Source organism: Cydia splendana, chromosome 27 (assembly GCF_910591565.1).
Source record: "Cydia splendana chromosome 27, ilCydSple1.2, whole genome shotgun sequence".
Lineage (NCBI taxonomy): Eukaryota > Metazoa > Arthropoda > Insecta > Lepidoptera > Tortricidae > Cydia > Cydia splendana.
This window is the reverse complement of record NC_085986.1, coordinates 681,808-687,724: the sequence shown is the minus strand read 5'-3', so window position 1 is coordinate 687,724 and position 5,917 is coordinate 681,808. Positions and strand designations below refer to the sequence as shown.

Genomic DNA, 5,917 nt, shown 5'->3' with positions numbered 1-5,917 from the left:
ATGCCAAGTGTACTATTTATGTAGGTAGGTAGGTAGGCTTAAGAATTGACCCTCTTGTATGTAGTTACGTATCGAATTAATAATCAAGTTATTCAAATCCAATATAACACAAGCACATATAGCAACTACATGCAAGAGTTATTTTCCTTAACCTTTTAAGCTGTAAGTACCTGCTAAGTTATTTATTTAAGTAGGTACCTACATTTTAACCTACCTACATTTTAACAATTTTTTCAAAATTAAATATCTAGTTGGAGAGATATAAGTTGGTAGATCAAGAGTGAAATACTTCACGATTTCGCATGCCATTCTTGCGCAGAGCCATGCTAATCTCTCTCTATGTCTAGTCAGATTTAAGTTTATGTACTGCCGAAGTACTCACTTTCCACAAAAATAAATGCAATGTTTGCGATGTAGGTTTGTTCGTTACCTTGTGTCCCTCAGAGCGGAAATAGAAGCCCCGCGAAGGCGGGGCTTCGTCGACTCCTAAGCGGGTACACTTATTTATCAGCAATTTAATTCACAAAAAAATAATTTTGCAATATTATATTAACCCGGAACGGGATAGAAAGACAAATTGCTGATAGATACTTGGGCAGATAAAACCTACACGTCTATAAACTTCTACCTCAATACATAGGTTCTACTTATCACGTATTAACTATCCGATCCTTTCGTATTCGAAAACACAAATCACTTGAAAACTGAAGGGTATGCCTCCACACATCACCATTTAAGTATTATAATTTCAACCGTTATTATACACACACAAAGATTTAAACTAACAAGACTCGGAAGAGACTTAATGTAGGTATAAAATTAAATTCTAATGGTGACACGTGCACGCTTTACCAGCTCGATGTGTTTTCTAACATATGTGTTTTAGTATTTTCATTGGCATAGCCACGGTGCGCGCAGGCAGCCTTTGAAAACACTTGCACATCACTATTCCGGATCGTTTTTATTTGCTAGATAGTTTATCGGACAACTAAATTTAAATATTTATTTCGAACGGCAAAAACCGTTAGAAACTGTTTTTCAATATAGTCAGCTAAACCTGGGGTACAAATTCAAAAACTCACCAGCAGTTTAGCTTCACGACCTTCCAGATGGAAAAACAGCAAGCCAATGACTTGAAAATTTCCCTTGTTTAACTGTCAAAGCAACCTGCCTGAATGGTGGGAGTGTGGGAGAGAGAAGGACGTATATGCTAGAAAAGGACAATACGACCGACTACGCAGTGTTGCCATTCTCAATATTATTATTAGGTTCCGAATATCGGTACAGTTGTTTAATGCTAAAATAACTAATGTGTTCCTGTTACGTCATCAAATATAAACCGATGAACGGTGTAGATTAAATTTGGTACCCATATGCGCAATGGCAAGCACTTGTTTTTCAATAGGAAAGTGAATTGAATGTGTAAAGGCAAAGGTATATAGGTAAAGGCTATACAAATATAGATAAAGACTTGGGAACAAAAGTTCTTCACACAAATAAATGCCCTTCCCGGGAAGCAAAACCATCACCTTCATAGGCAAGGTCACTAACAACTAGCAATATTGTAGTGTCATCCCATTTTCTTAAATTGATTTGAAAGGGATGAGACTACAGTGTTGCTACTTTTTAATTTCTACAATTTCTAGTCGGACTCTACAGTAAGCTCAAGAAGACTTGTGTTGTGGGTACTTAGGGTACTTAGATAACTATATATATGTCGCAGTCGGATCGTATATTCCGCCGTATTACATTACGGCTAGCCGTTTTCAAAAACAGGGGCGTTTTGAAATGCGGCGGTTTAACGATTAGCCGGATTGAATGCGGCTGAATGAGAATCCGCCGGAATGTATTCGGCGCCATACGTTCTTCAACACGGCTAGCCGTAATGTAATACAGCGAGTCATTAGCCGCCGCTTTGACAGTTTTTAGTTCCCATTTTTAACACCCGTGGCGCTGCCTGACAAACGCTGGGGTGTCCATCAAAAATGGAGTTCGTCGGACTGTTTCTTTTCAAAAAACATTTCTTTCGCAACTTAACTAGACGGAGCCCCGCGAAGCGGGGCTCCTATTTCTGAGCGGTTTGCCCTTCGGGCATCTGAAGCTACCTAACGAACCTAACCTACCTACCTATTGATTTAGTGAGACGTCCGTGAAAACATTACACTTTGGGGAAAAAAGCGTAGGTAGGTAAGTAGGTTAGGTTCGTTAGGTAGCTTCAGATGCCCGAAGGGCAAACCGCCCAGAAATAGGAGCCCCGCTTGCGGGGCTCCGTCTATTTAAGTTGTGAAGGAAATGTTTTGGAAAAGAAACACATGTAGTGCGGTGGGACCATGGTAAAAATAAATTAAATTGCAAACATTGTCAAACTCCGGTTACGTGGGCGACCGAAAAAACTGGTCACTCTACAATCTAAACTAGTAGTACGATGCGGCTAAACGTTGGCCGCCTTATTGAAGAACGTATCGCAATGACAATCCGGCTAATCGTCGAACCGCCGCATTTCAAAACGCCCCTGTTTTTGATAACGGCTAGCCGTAATGTAATACGGCGGATTATACGATCTGACTACGACATATAGATGGTCAAACCAATTTGTCAGTCAGTAAGAACCAGGAAAACTATACTCATACTTATCTTTTGGGTGCTAGTACTGGTATATGACAAAGCTAGTATGATTCTCTCTGTCTTTGTTTGAAATGAGACAGTCCTTTGACAAACTATACTTAAATACATAGACAACACCCATGACTCAGGTACAAAATATCTGTGCTCATTACACAAACAAATTTCCTTACCGGGGATTCAAACTCAGGATTATTAGCTTAACCGGCAGGGTCACTAGTCACTACCAACTAGGCCAGACGGGCTGTTGTCATACATATACATTATCAACCATATTAATGAAACTTTTTCATATTATGAAACATTGTATATGACTTCTTTTGGCAGGCGCAGATACAGTCAGCTGCAGAGAAAAGGTCCCACCCCTGCATACAAACTTCTATGTAGTGGTGGTACCTTTTCTCTGCAGCTGACTGTACTTACACACTATATAAAAATAATCATAACATGTACTTACACAAAACATTTAGTTTTTTTTTTTTGTCATATGACTGGTAGAGAATAAGTATTATAACCAAATGTTACAGAGTTTGTTGAAAAACTAAGCATTCATTTTGTTTCAGGTGACTTGGATATTCATTGCAGCCTTGGCATATGAACCAATACTTTATGGTGCTCCAAAGCCAGGGTCAAGGGAAGAAACTATGTCACATGTACAACCACAAAAATATATTGAGTGTTGTTTTACTATTTTAAAACACTGTACATAATATATGTACAAACATGGCTACTGATTTCATGCTGCTGGCAAAAAATACCTGCTGCATCTTTCATTAATAGATTTTCAATAAAATAAATATAATTTAACTTTTTAACCCAATCATTGTTTCATTTATTTATGGCATTTATTTATGGTGGTTACCACCTTAACTTATGGTATGCTTAGGAGCAGATCTGCTCCCATGTACTTACCTATATTCAACTTTAAAAAATGCAATAATTTTTAAAAGTTGTCTTTGTAAAACGACCGGTCTGGCCTAGTGGGTAGTGACCCTGCCTGCTAAGCCGATGGTCCTGGGTTCGAATCCCAGTAAGGGCATTTATTTGTGTGATGAACACTAATATTTGTTCCTGAGTCATGGGTGTTTTCTATGTATATAAGTTTGTATTTGTCTATATAAGTATGTGTATCGTCGCCTAGCACCCATAGTACAAGCTTTGGTTAGTTTGGGGCTAGGTTGATCTGTGTAAGATGTCCCCAATATTTATTTATTTATTTTATTTTATTCAATTATGATTGATATATAAATTACAAATTTTTGACAGGAGCATACAAAAGGTTAAATATGAACAGCCAGTAGCTTAGCGGGTGAGATTACCTTCCCAAATTTCCATTGACTATAAATAATAAAGATGTGTTTAATTCATTTTTAACGCCTCACTCACTTAGGTATTTCTATTACTGAGTAAACAAAAATCAAAGACAGGTAGGTAATAAAAAAATAATATTAAGTAACACTATGATTTATTAGTTTTGGTTTCACAGGCAGCTTTTATCTTATGTAATGCATCTTCTTAGTCGGCGTCTTCATTGCTGAAGGTCGTGTCTAGTTTGAAGAGTTTCCTGCGCGATGTACCATGCTTTTCCAAGTGTTCCTGTCCTCGGCGATCTTAATAGATAAATCTAATGCATAACATCTATGTATTCAATGTCCGCTTGACTTTTGATAATTTCGAAAATGTTTGAAGTCTATGAAGTAAATGAGTTCACTGAGGTTACACTGATTTGGGCAAACCTGTCCACAATATCACTTCACGGTTTGAATCAATACTAACGCTTAAAGTATTGTCTCTTCTGGTCAAGTAAGCCAGCAGTGCACGTCCTTAGCACTGGTAACTGCCATGAAGGCGTCATTGCAGCGGCAGCTCTGACTGTACGTGCCAACTTGGCGAGAACTTCTCAGCGTGGAAGAAGAGCCCGCGGAGCCGCTCTTGCCCGCTCTGGCTGCGTCGCCGCCTTGGTTGGGGCTGCGGGGACGACGGCTGTCTGAAATTGTTAAACTTTAGGTCAAAATTATATGCAATTAACAACGCACTCTTCAAATATTACACTATATAGAGTTATTTTATCACGAAATTGTGATAAACTAAGTTAAACAAATACCAAAATATTTAATTTGCTTACCGATAAAACAATTATTTTCTCCAAAATTAGATTCGCTGTTCACTTGATACTCTTGACAGCTGACAGATGATGTTTCTTGACGGTTTTGAACGAGAACCACAGACAAAAATTAATTTTTACCGACTTGGCGCGTAGAATGAGCGTTAACTAAAAAGATTGCCTCTTGGCTAGGTTATTATAAACATTATCGACCAGTCGCTCGCGATCGTAGAGATCGAATCGATAAGGAGCGAATGTAATTTGGCTACGGGCCCAGGGCAGGGTAAGCAAATTAAATATTTTGGTATTTGTTTAACTTAGTTTATCACAATTTCGTGATAAAATAACTCTATATAGTGTAATATTTGAAGAGTGCGTTGTTAATTGCATATAATTTTGACCTAAAGTTTAACAATTTCAGACAGCCGTCGTCCCCGCAGCCCCAACCAAGGCGGCGACGCAGCCAGAGCGGGCAAGAGCGGCTCCGCGGGCTCTTCTTCCACGCTGAGAAGTTCTCGCCAAGTTGGCACGTACAGTCAGAGCTGCCGCTGCAATGACGCCTTCATGGCAGTTACCAGTGCTAAGGACGTGCACTGCTGGCTTACTTGACCAGAAGAGACAATACTTTAAGCGTTAGTATTGATTCAAACCGTGAAGTGATATTGTGGACAGGTTTGCCCAAATCAGTGTAACCTCAGTGAACTCATTTACTTCATAGACTTCAAACATTTTCGAAATTATCAAAAGTCAAGCGGACATTGAATACATAGATGTTATGCATTAGATTTATCTATTAAGATCGCCGAGGACAGGAACACTTGGAAAAGCATGGTACATCGCGCAGGAAACTCTTCAAACTAGACACGACCTTCAGCAATGAAGACGCCGACTAAGAAGATGCATTACATAAGATAAAAGCTGCCTGTGAAACCAAAACTAATAAATCATAGTGTTACTTAATATTATTTTTTTATTACCTACCTGTCTTTGATTTTTGTTTACTCAGTAATAGAAATACCTAAGTGAGTGAGGCGTTAAAAATGAATTAAACACATCTTTATTATTTATAGTCAATGGAAATTTGGGAAGGTAATCTCACCCGCTAAGCTACTGGCTGTTCATATTTAACCTTTTGTATGCTCCTGTCAAAAATTTGTAATTTATATATCAATCATAATTGAATAAAATAAA

General features: G+C 38.4%; 1 non-coding gene across 1 annotated transcript; it reads right to left on the bottom strand.

The window, feature by feature from the left end:
- Positions 1–274: 274 nt before the first annotated feature.
- Positions 275–378, bottom strand: LOC134803903 (U6 spliceosomal RNA). The gene has a single exon (XR_010146053.1). It is a non-coding gene; the product is annotated as a U6 spliceosomal RNA (small nuclear RNA).
- Positions 379–5,917: the final 5,539 nt, after the last annotated feature.